General features: G+C 38.7%; 1 protein-coding gene across 2 annotated transcripts in view; it reads right to left on the bottom strand.

Moving 5' to 3' along the window:
* Window positions 1–7,829, bottom strand: part of grm5b (glutamate receptor, metabotropic 5b) — an 87,947-nt gene that overhangs the window by 43,640 nt on the left and 36,478 nt on the right. The window lies entirely within an intron of this gene.

Below are 7,829 nucleotides of genomic sequence, written 5' to 3'. Positions count from 1 at the left end.
GGCAGTGGCAGCAGCGTACCAGATGGTGATGGAGGAGGTGAGGATGGACTCAATGATGGCGGTGTAGAAGTGCACCATCATTGTCTTTGGCAGGCTGAACTTCTTCAGCTGCCGCAGGAAGTACATCCTCTGCTGGGCCTTCTTGGTGAGGGAGGTGATGTTCAGCTCCCACTTGAGGTCCTGGGAGATGATGGAGCCCAGGAAGCGGAAGGAGTCCACAGTGGTGACTGGGGAGTCACACAGGATGATGGGGGAGGGTGGGGCTGTGCTCTTTCTGAAGTCCACGACCATCACCACGGTCTTCAGAGCGTTGAGCTCCAGACTGTTCTGGCTGCACCAGGTCACCAGATGGTCGATCTCCCACCTGTAGGCGGAGTCATCCCCACCTGAGATGAGCCCAATGAGGGTGGTGTTGTCCGCAAACTTCAGGAGCTTGACAGACTGGTGACTGGAGTTGCAGCTGTTGTTGTCCTGGAATCAGAGATATGTTTCCCGGCTTCACGCGCTGCTTCCTGTCCGTCAGGAAGTCAGTGATCCACCTGCAGGTGGAGTCAGGCACGTTCAGCTGAGAGAGCTTGTCCTGCAGCAGGGCCGGGATGATGGTGTTAAAAGCAGAGCTGAAATCCACAAACAAGATCCTGGAGTAGGGAGGGGGAGTGGTGGACTGAGGCTGAAGCTGAGTTGAGGAGTCACAGAGGATGGTGTCTGACTCTCAAAGCGGCAGCAGAACTGGTTCAGAGAATGTTGTCCCAGATGAATTTACCTTTATGGGCAATATTCCTTCTTTTACAGAGTTTATTACAAATATGCTTATTGTTGCATTTAGCATTCATAATATCAATACCATTTATCATCAAATGGGTTTCTAACCTCAGTGCTTGCTCATATTGAAGATGGCATTTCATTAAATGTGACAGACCATTGGGAATAGCTTTCAATACAAGATTAAATTCTCTGTTATAGGAAACTAAATACATCATTGACATCAAAGAGATCACATAAATAATGCGTTTATCAACCCTAAAGATCGATTTTTTTCCCAACAGTAATATCTCCATTATTCCACATGACAGTTTTGTGTGAGGAAAAGTTATGTAACATAATTTCCAGGCAAGAAAGGACTGTTGGTAAATTTTTTGCAATTTGGTAATGTTAAAATTACAAGTGAGTAGAAAATAACCCCCTCCTAGTTTTTTAAAGATATTATTTGGGATAAAATACCAGATTGATTTTGGGGCTTTAAGACATTTCTTAATCCTATTCACTTTAAATGTATTGTTTAAGTCAATGAAGTTTAATAATTCAAAACCACCTTTCCTTCTGGACTGAGACAGTGTGTCTTTCTGCAGGTGATGGTGTCTGTTTTTCCAAACAAAATTAGTAAGTAAGTTGTTGATATTTTTTGTTTTTTAAGTCTGGGAAGAAAGTTAAGTTGTTGCCTGGTTAATATGTCTTTAATTACATCAATACCTAAATATCAGTCTTTTTCACTGTAATGCTACATATGCTATCATTATCTATATCAAATAAAGTCAAGACTTCCCATTTTCCTATGTTAAGAAGTAATCCCGAAGCCTTTGAAAATTCATGAATTAATTGTTGGTTCAATTTTATGTTTATCTTTAAGAAACAAAAATGTTATCATTTGCCAGTTGTGTAATTCGAATTTCCTTTTCAAATATTGATAAACTATTTATACTAGGACTATTGAAAATCTTTAATGAGAGTAACTCTGCTACAATAAACAAAAAGGGGAAAACTGGACGGCCTTGACGTACTGATCTATTTAGGAAATCTTTTGGAGGGTATTGGGATATAACGTCACACTACTATTGATGTCCTTGTATAACAATTTTACCACGGATATAAAGTTTTCTCCAAAGCCAAAAATTCTAATGCCTTGTATATAAATGTGTGCTCTACTGTATGAAATGCTTTATAAAAGTCGAGAAAAACAATGGACCGCATCTGATTCCACATATTCTGAGTAGTCAATTAAGTCTAAAACTAATCTTATGTTGTTACTAATATGTTCATTGACCATGAAACCTGTTTGGGTTTCGTTTATAATCTCTCCCAAATTTCTTTATAAAGGTCTTGCAAAAACAAGTGCAAATAATTTATAATCCACATTTAGAAGAATTTTGTGACTGGTCTCCAGTTTTCAATAAACATAGGATCTCTGTTTGGTTTAGGGATCAAATTGAATAATCCTTGTTTCATTGTTGTTGTCATTTCCTCATTTTTTATACATTCTTTATCCATCTATCGTCAACTGCTTATCCTGCATACAGGGTCGTGGGGGGCTGGAGCCAATCCCAGTTTACATTGAGCACCCTGGACAGGTCGCCAGTCCATCGCATGGCCACACACAGACAAACAACTACTCACATCCACACCTAAGGACAATTTTAGTGACACCAATTAACCAAACTAACATGTTTTTTCAGCACCCGGAGAGAACCCACACGGACATGGGGAGAACATGCAAACTCCACACAGAAAGGCGGGCGACCTGCATTCTTTATACACTTCCATAATTGGAGCTTCAATAAGATCCCAAAAGTGCAGATAGAATTCAGTAGATAAACCGTCAATCCCAGGAGACTTTCCAGTTTTCATGTCTTTCAAGGCTTCCACTAGTTCATTGTTTTGAGATAGTAGGAATATATTCTTTAATGTTATTTAAGAATTCTTCACAGTGTTCTGGTTCAAATTTAGATTTATATAGTTCTTCATTGAAAGATCCTGCATATTTTGCCATTTCTTTGGGATTAGTACTGATGTTACTATTTATTTTACTGAAATATTATTATTTTTAGAATTTCAATGCAAATAAAATAGCTAGTGTTTTTTCGCCGTTTTATAACCATCTTGCCCAGGATCGTATAAATGCCCCTTTGGCAGTATCAATGTATAGTTTATCTATTTCATTCTGGAGTTGCATTAGTTTTTACTTGTCATTTTCTGAAAGATATTCGTTATTCAGTAAGGCTCCTAAATGTTCCATAGTCTCCTTTTCCTTTGCAGTACTAGCCTTCTTAATGTCCTTGCTATGTTTAATTGCTATTTCTCTAATCCTAAATTTGAAATATTCCCATTTTTCATCAGCTCAGTGAGGCCTTCCAGATTTTGTGCCTGGAGGTGCACATAGTGAATTGTATTATCAGTGGACGTGGGCTCCTGTCTTCCTCTGGGACGTCCAAGCCAGTGTATAGTATCAATGAGAAAGCTGTGCTTAACTGAGCCGAATGTCAATCCTTGGTGTAGTGTACACATTTCAAAAGTAGCAGATAACATTTCTGAGTGGCAGACAAAAAAACAAAACAGTGGAAAAACGTTAATTTCAGACCCTGGCTACATACCTCCAACTGCTAAAATACCAAAAGGTGCGATTGTGACTCCTCTGCATCCAGTGCATTTGAGGCAGCTCTTGAATTGCCCTCAATTCAAAACACCACAGTCTATAGGGTCTTATATTCTGTATGGATTTCCAACCAAATGCAACTAAACATACACAAAAATACACAGATGTTTACAGATCAACATTTACGGTATATAACTGTGTGGGCTTCAAGGTAAATGTATACATTTATTAGAGTGAAAAGAGAGCGTGTTTGTGTGCGCATCTAAGTATGTGTGTAAGAGGGACAATTCTTGTCTGTGTGCGTATGTCATTATAAATTTGGCTGATCAATCACTCACTCTATTCTTGATAAAAAAAGCTGTTCTTAATGACATCCTGGTTCTCTCTCTCTTTCTCTCTGTATCTTTCTACATGTCTAGGAGCCCAAGGCCGTTGCCATAGTTTCCAGCCCACGCTCAACCTGCTGTCTGTACTTTGTGTCTCATTAGAGCACACTGGATTTTAAGTGTTATGTGCATGCACGCGCACACACACACACACACACTCCCTCTGTTTTCCCTATCTCTTCCCTCTTTCTTACTACCAGACACACGCACACTCTATTCCCCCTCTCTCTCTTTCTCTCTCTCTCTCTCACACACACACACATTATCTCTCTCTCACTTTTCTATTCACTATTCAATTAACATTAGACGGCCTGTCTCTACCAATATTGGAAATGCTATTTGCATAATAGTACAGTATGCCAGTGTTGTAGGCCAATACATTACCTTAAGCAGAACTTTAACAAACCAATTCTACATACTGAGGCCTGGGGCAATTGCCTTTCCATTCTATTCAAAGTATAAATAGAAACTGGAACAGGAACATTTGCGAGTGATTATTCATTTTCATTTGGTTCTTTCTTGGTTATGAAATCCATCTCAAGCTAGAAGTTTTTTGCCATGGTCTGCGGTTACAGGAATATGAAACACACTAAACAAATGCATCTTTAACACGATTGACAGTGCAACCAGCTGTTATCGCAACTTAACAAGCATGTTAGTGCAATACTGTGGCAATATTTTTTTGGCATACAAAAAGTGACCATAGAGCTGAAAAATAGATCACATTATCAATGGCCGGTGTGAGCAGTGAAAAGTGGAAGCAGGGGCGCTATGGTCAAACTTTTTCAGAGCGCCTCTCTCTCTGTCTTTCTCTCTATCAAAGAAAACAAGAATGTTTAGGTACAAAGCAAAGTCAATTCTGGCTCAATATGACTGCTGGAGTCTTTTTCAACAAAAGCAGCCTATGGACGAGTTCCATTGTGTGCGTTAGAGCTCCGACTGATTTCCAAATATACCAGGAACTCGATATTCTCTGATTATCTTCCAGACTCCTTTCTGTCTATTGTCTGTGTACATTCAAGAGTGATACAACTTCAATGATTGGATCTTTTTCATTAAAGTTGCTAACATTTGTAACTTAAGCATTCATGCCTTCGCTTCACTTTCTTGCATCCAGCAAATCTACTTTTATTTCTGTCTGTTCCACTGACTTGGCTTACATTTATGCTGCACCTAAATATTGCTGTGCATTATAAAATGGAGCCGATTTGAAACCCTGACAATGCATGTAGCTGTTTCGGAAATCAGTTCTTTTGGCAAAATTGGTTTGTTTAGAGAGACTAAATTTGTTCTTTATCTCCTTTAGACTATTCTTACCTTTTTCATTCAGTTAAGTTTTGTGGAGATAAGGATCTGCATGTAAGACAAGGTGGGTATTTATTAATTTACAAAGATGTATAAAAACATTTAAGAATGAAGAAGTATTGTAACTGTATCAAACCATGAGGCATGTATTGAACAGTGTAGGGAGTAACACATTACAAAAGTAACACAATTACAGTAAAGTACTGCTTTTTGCTGTAACGCAGTAATATAACGCATTACTAAAAAAAACTGTTACAATCTCAGTAATACGTGTTACTACTCATTTTAACTTAAAATTAAGTGGTTTGTATTTTTAATAATTCACCAACACAGAAATATTTCGGCACCAGAAAAACAGATCCATGAGTAAAAAGAGTAGCGTTATTTCCTGTTGCAGGAATCCAATGGTCGAGATTGTAGGCAGGGTGCAAACTACGGGTGAGCTTGGCTCCTCTTAACAAGACGGTGGCTCCCCTGATGAATCATGCGTAAATAGATTTCTATAGGCTATGTGTTTGTACTTACTTACTTACTTTCATGATTAGAGAGGCTGCCGACAGCCTCAGTTCATCCTGAACGATCCTGTCAGAGTGTCGGGAGATTCAAATAATCAATCGTTATGCTGCTGTACCACGTGCATAAATGCGGACAGGTCTTACAAGGGAGACAATTCATCCTATTGCACCCATAAGCCCCCCCCCCCCCCCCCCCCCCCCCCCCAAATGTTCTGACAAAGACCCACACGGACATAACTCTGCATATATAGAACCCACCTATGCAGTCACATCTTACTATCACAATAATGTGTCTATTAAATAGCAGTGAAAGTACCTCAAAAGTAATGCAAAAGTAGTGTAAATCATTACAACTCAGAGACAGTAATATTGTAATATAATTAATTACTCTCAAATGGCAGTAACTAGTAATCTATAATGTATTACATTTTGGAAGTAACTTGCCCAACACTGACTGTAAATCAGGAGCTGACTGTTTCATTACAACCCTACAGCTGAACAAGGTCATCCCTGTCCCACACTGCATCTAAATTAAAGTGGGTTGATAATATTTGATCAGTGAATGAACCTCAGTGTTTGGGGATCCACAGCTTAAAGTAAATGTTCATTTGTGTTATTGTTTCCCTTTGACCTCAGACGTGCTGTGCTTTGTCACGATACAGCTGTAGATCCTTCGGCAAACAAACGCTTACCAATGTTTAATGGGAGAGAGTGGAAAGTGGAGGCATGCATTTCCATTTCAGAGTTGTTATATTAGGGTACAATTTTGGATTATTATGTAATCAGTATAGTAAGATTGGTTTTGCTCGGGAAAATAAGGTCACATATTTTCTATTGGCAAAATATTTGAATCTGATCTGAAGCTGTGCTGCCAATAGGTCACTTCAGTAATTAATGTCTGAGTTCAATAATAACACGCCACCCGACCCCCAACCCACCCACTCTCTAGCTGCCATGGCAACCTGGCAGAGATTCTAGATGAGCATCTGCTGCTTACAACCATACATACTGCACACACACACACACTGTAAGTCCACCAACCAAACCTGACAGCATTAATTAACTGGACAGACAACACAAGTATGGAAAGTGAACACAGAGCATGCACAAACAGACGGTTACAATCTGACAGAGCGGGGGAAATGAAGAAATTGCAGGGAAAAAAAGTAAGCTGCTCTGCAAATCTGTGAACATCAAAAACTCATGTGTTGGCAGCCCAACAGCTGTACATGCACAAGCTCTGCTGTTAAATTCAAATCCAGGAAATAAACAATAAGCAAACATAGATGTTGTCCAAAGGACAGTGTGAATTTTGTTGTTACATACATTTATAATTCAGCTGTTTATAAGCCCACATTTAAGTCATGGTAGCTGAAGGCTCCCCGAGCTTCAAAACACAGCAACACATGTCAATGTGTGTTAGCACAGATAGTAATCTGCAGCAGAGTATGTCAATCAAATACAACAATGCATGCAGAACACTGGTGCTTTTTGCTAATCCTGTGCAGTCACAATTTGTCTCACAAGTAGGTATATTTTGTAGGATATGGTGAAAAAGAAGTGTTCAGTGCCCTGGATTTTAATGATGTAGTAGATGCTGTTTTGCCCAGATAAAAGAAAAAAAACACTTAATCTAAGCTAAGACAGCTCCCGAAGTTACATGCTATAATGCAATTATGCATGTTATAGAATGATCAATGGCTTTATAAGCACATCAACTAATTGTTCCGTGTTTACAATGTCAGCTATCAGATTTAAATTAAGGTTTGACAGAGGTGAAAGACTTATGGTTTAGGATGGGAATGCAGCATTTATGATTTATCAGAGAAAAAACAGAGGTACGGTAGAAAGTTATTCACCAGTAGTAATAAAGAATGTTAAGTCACAGTGCTTCTGCCATTCAGAACCTACAGATGATAAATGATTATATCATCTGAATAAATCCTGTGATAAAATATTCTGCTTATAAGAAGCAACTATCTAATACTATGTGTTAGGGAACTAAAAATCTGGCATATGTGCATTTTGGTAAACAGCAGGACTTTACATTGCCTAGAACTACGTATGTCTAAATATTTGGAAAGGGGAGAGGCCTCCACAGTGTGATGAAAAAGACCAATATTGGTATTGTACATTGTGACTACATGGCACACTGCTTGTTAAAGTCATGCTTTACATTTTCTATTATCTATTAAGTGGTTGACAAGTCACATTAGTGACATAGAGAAGCATAAAAAATAAAAATCAATTCATGGA

This window comes from Micropterus dolomieu, linkage group LG17, assembly GCF_021292245.1.
Source record: "Micropterus dolomieu isolate WLL.071019.BEF.003 ecotype Adirondacks linkage group LG17, ASM2129224v1, whole genome shotgun sequence".
NCBI lineage: Eukaryota > Metazoa > Chordata > Actinopteri > Centrarchiformes > Centrarchidae > Micropterus > Micropterus dolomieu.
The sequence above is the reverse complement of the archived record's forward strand: the minus strand, read 5'-3'. Positions and strand labels throughout refer to the sequence as shown.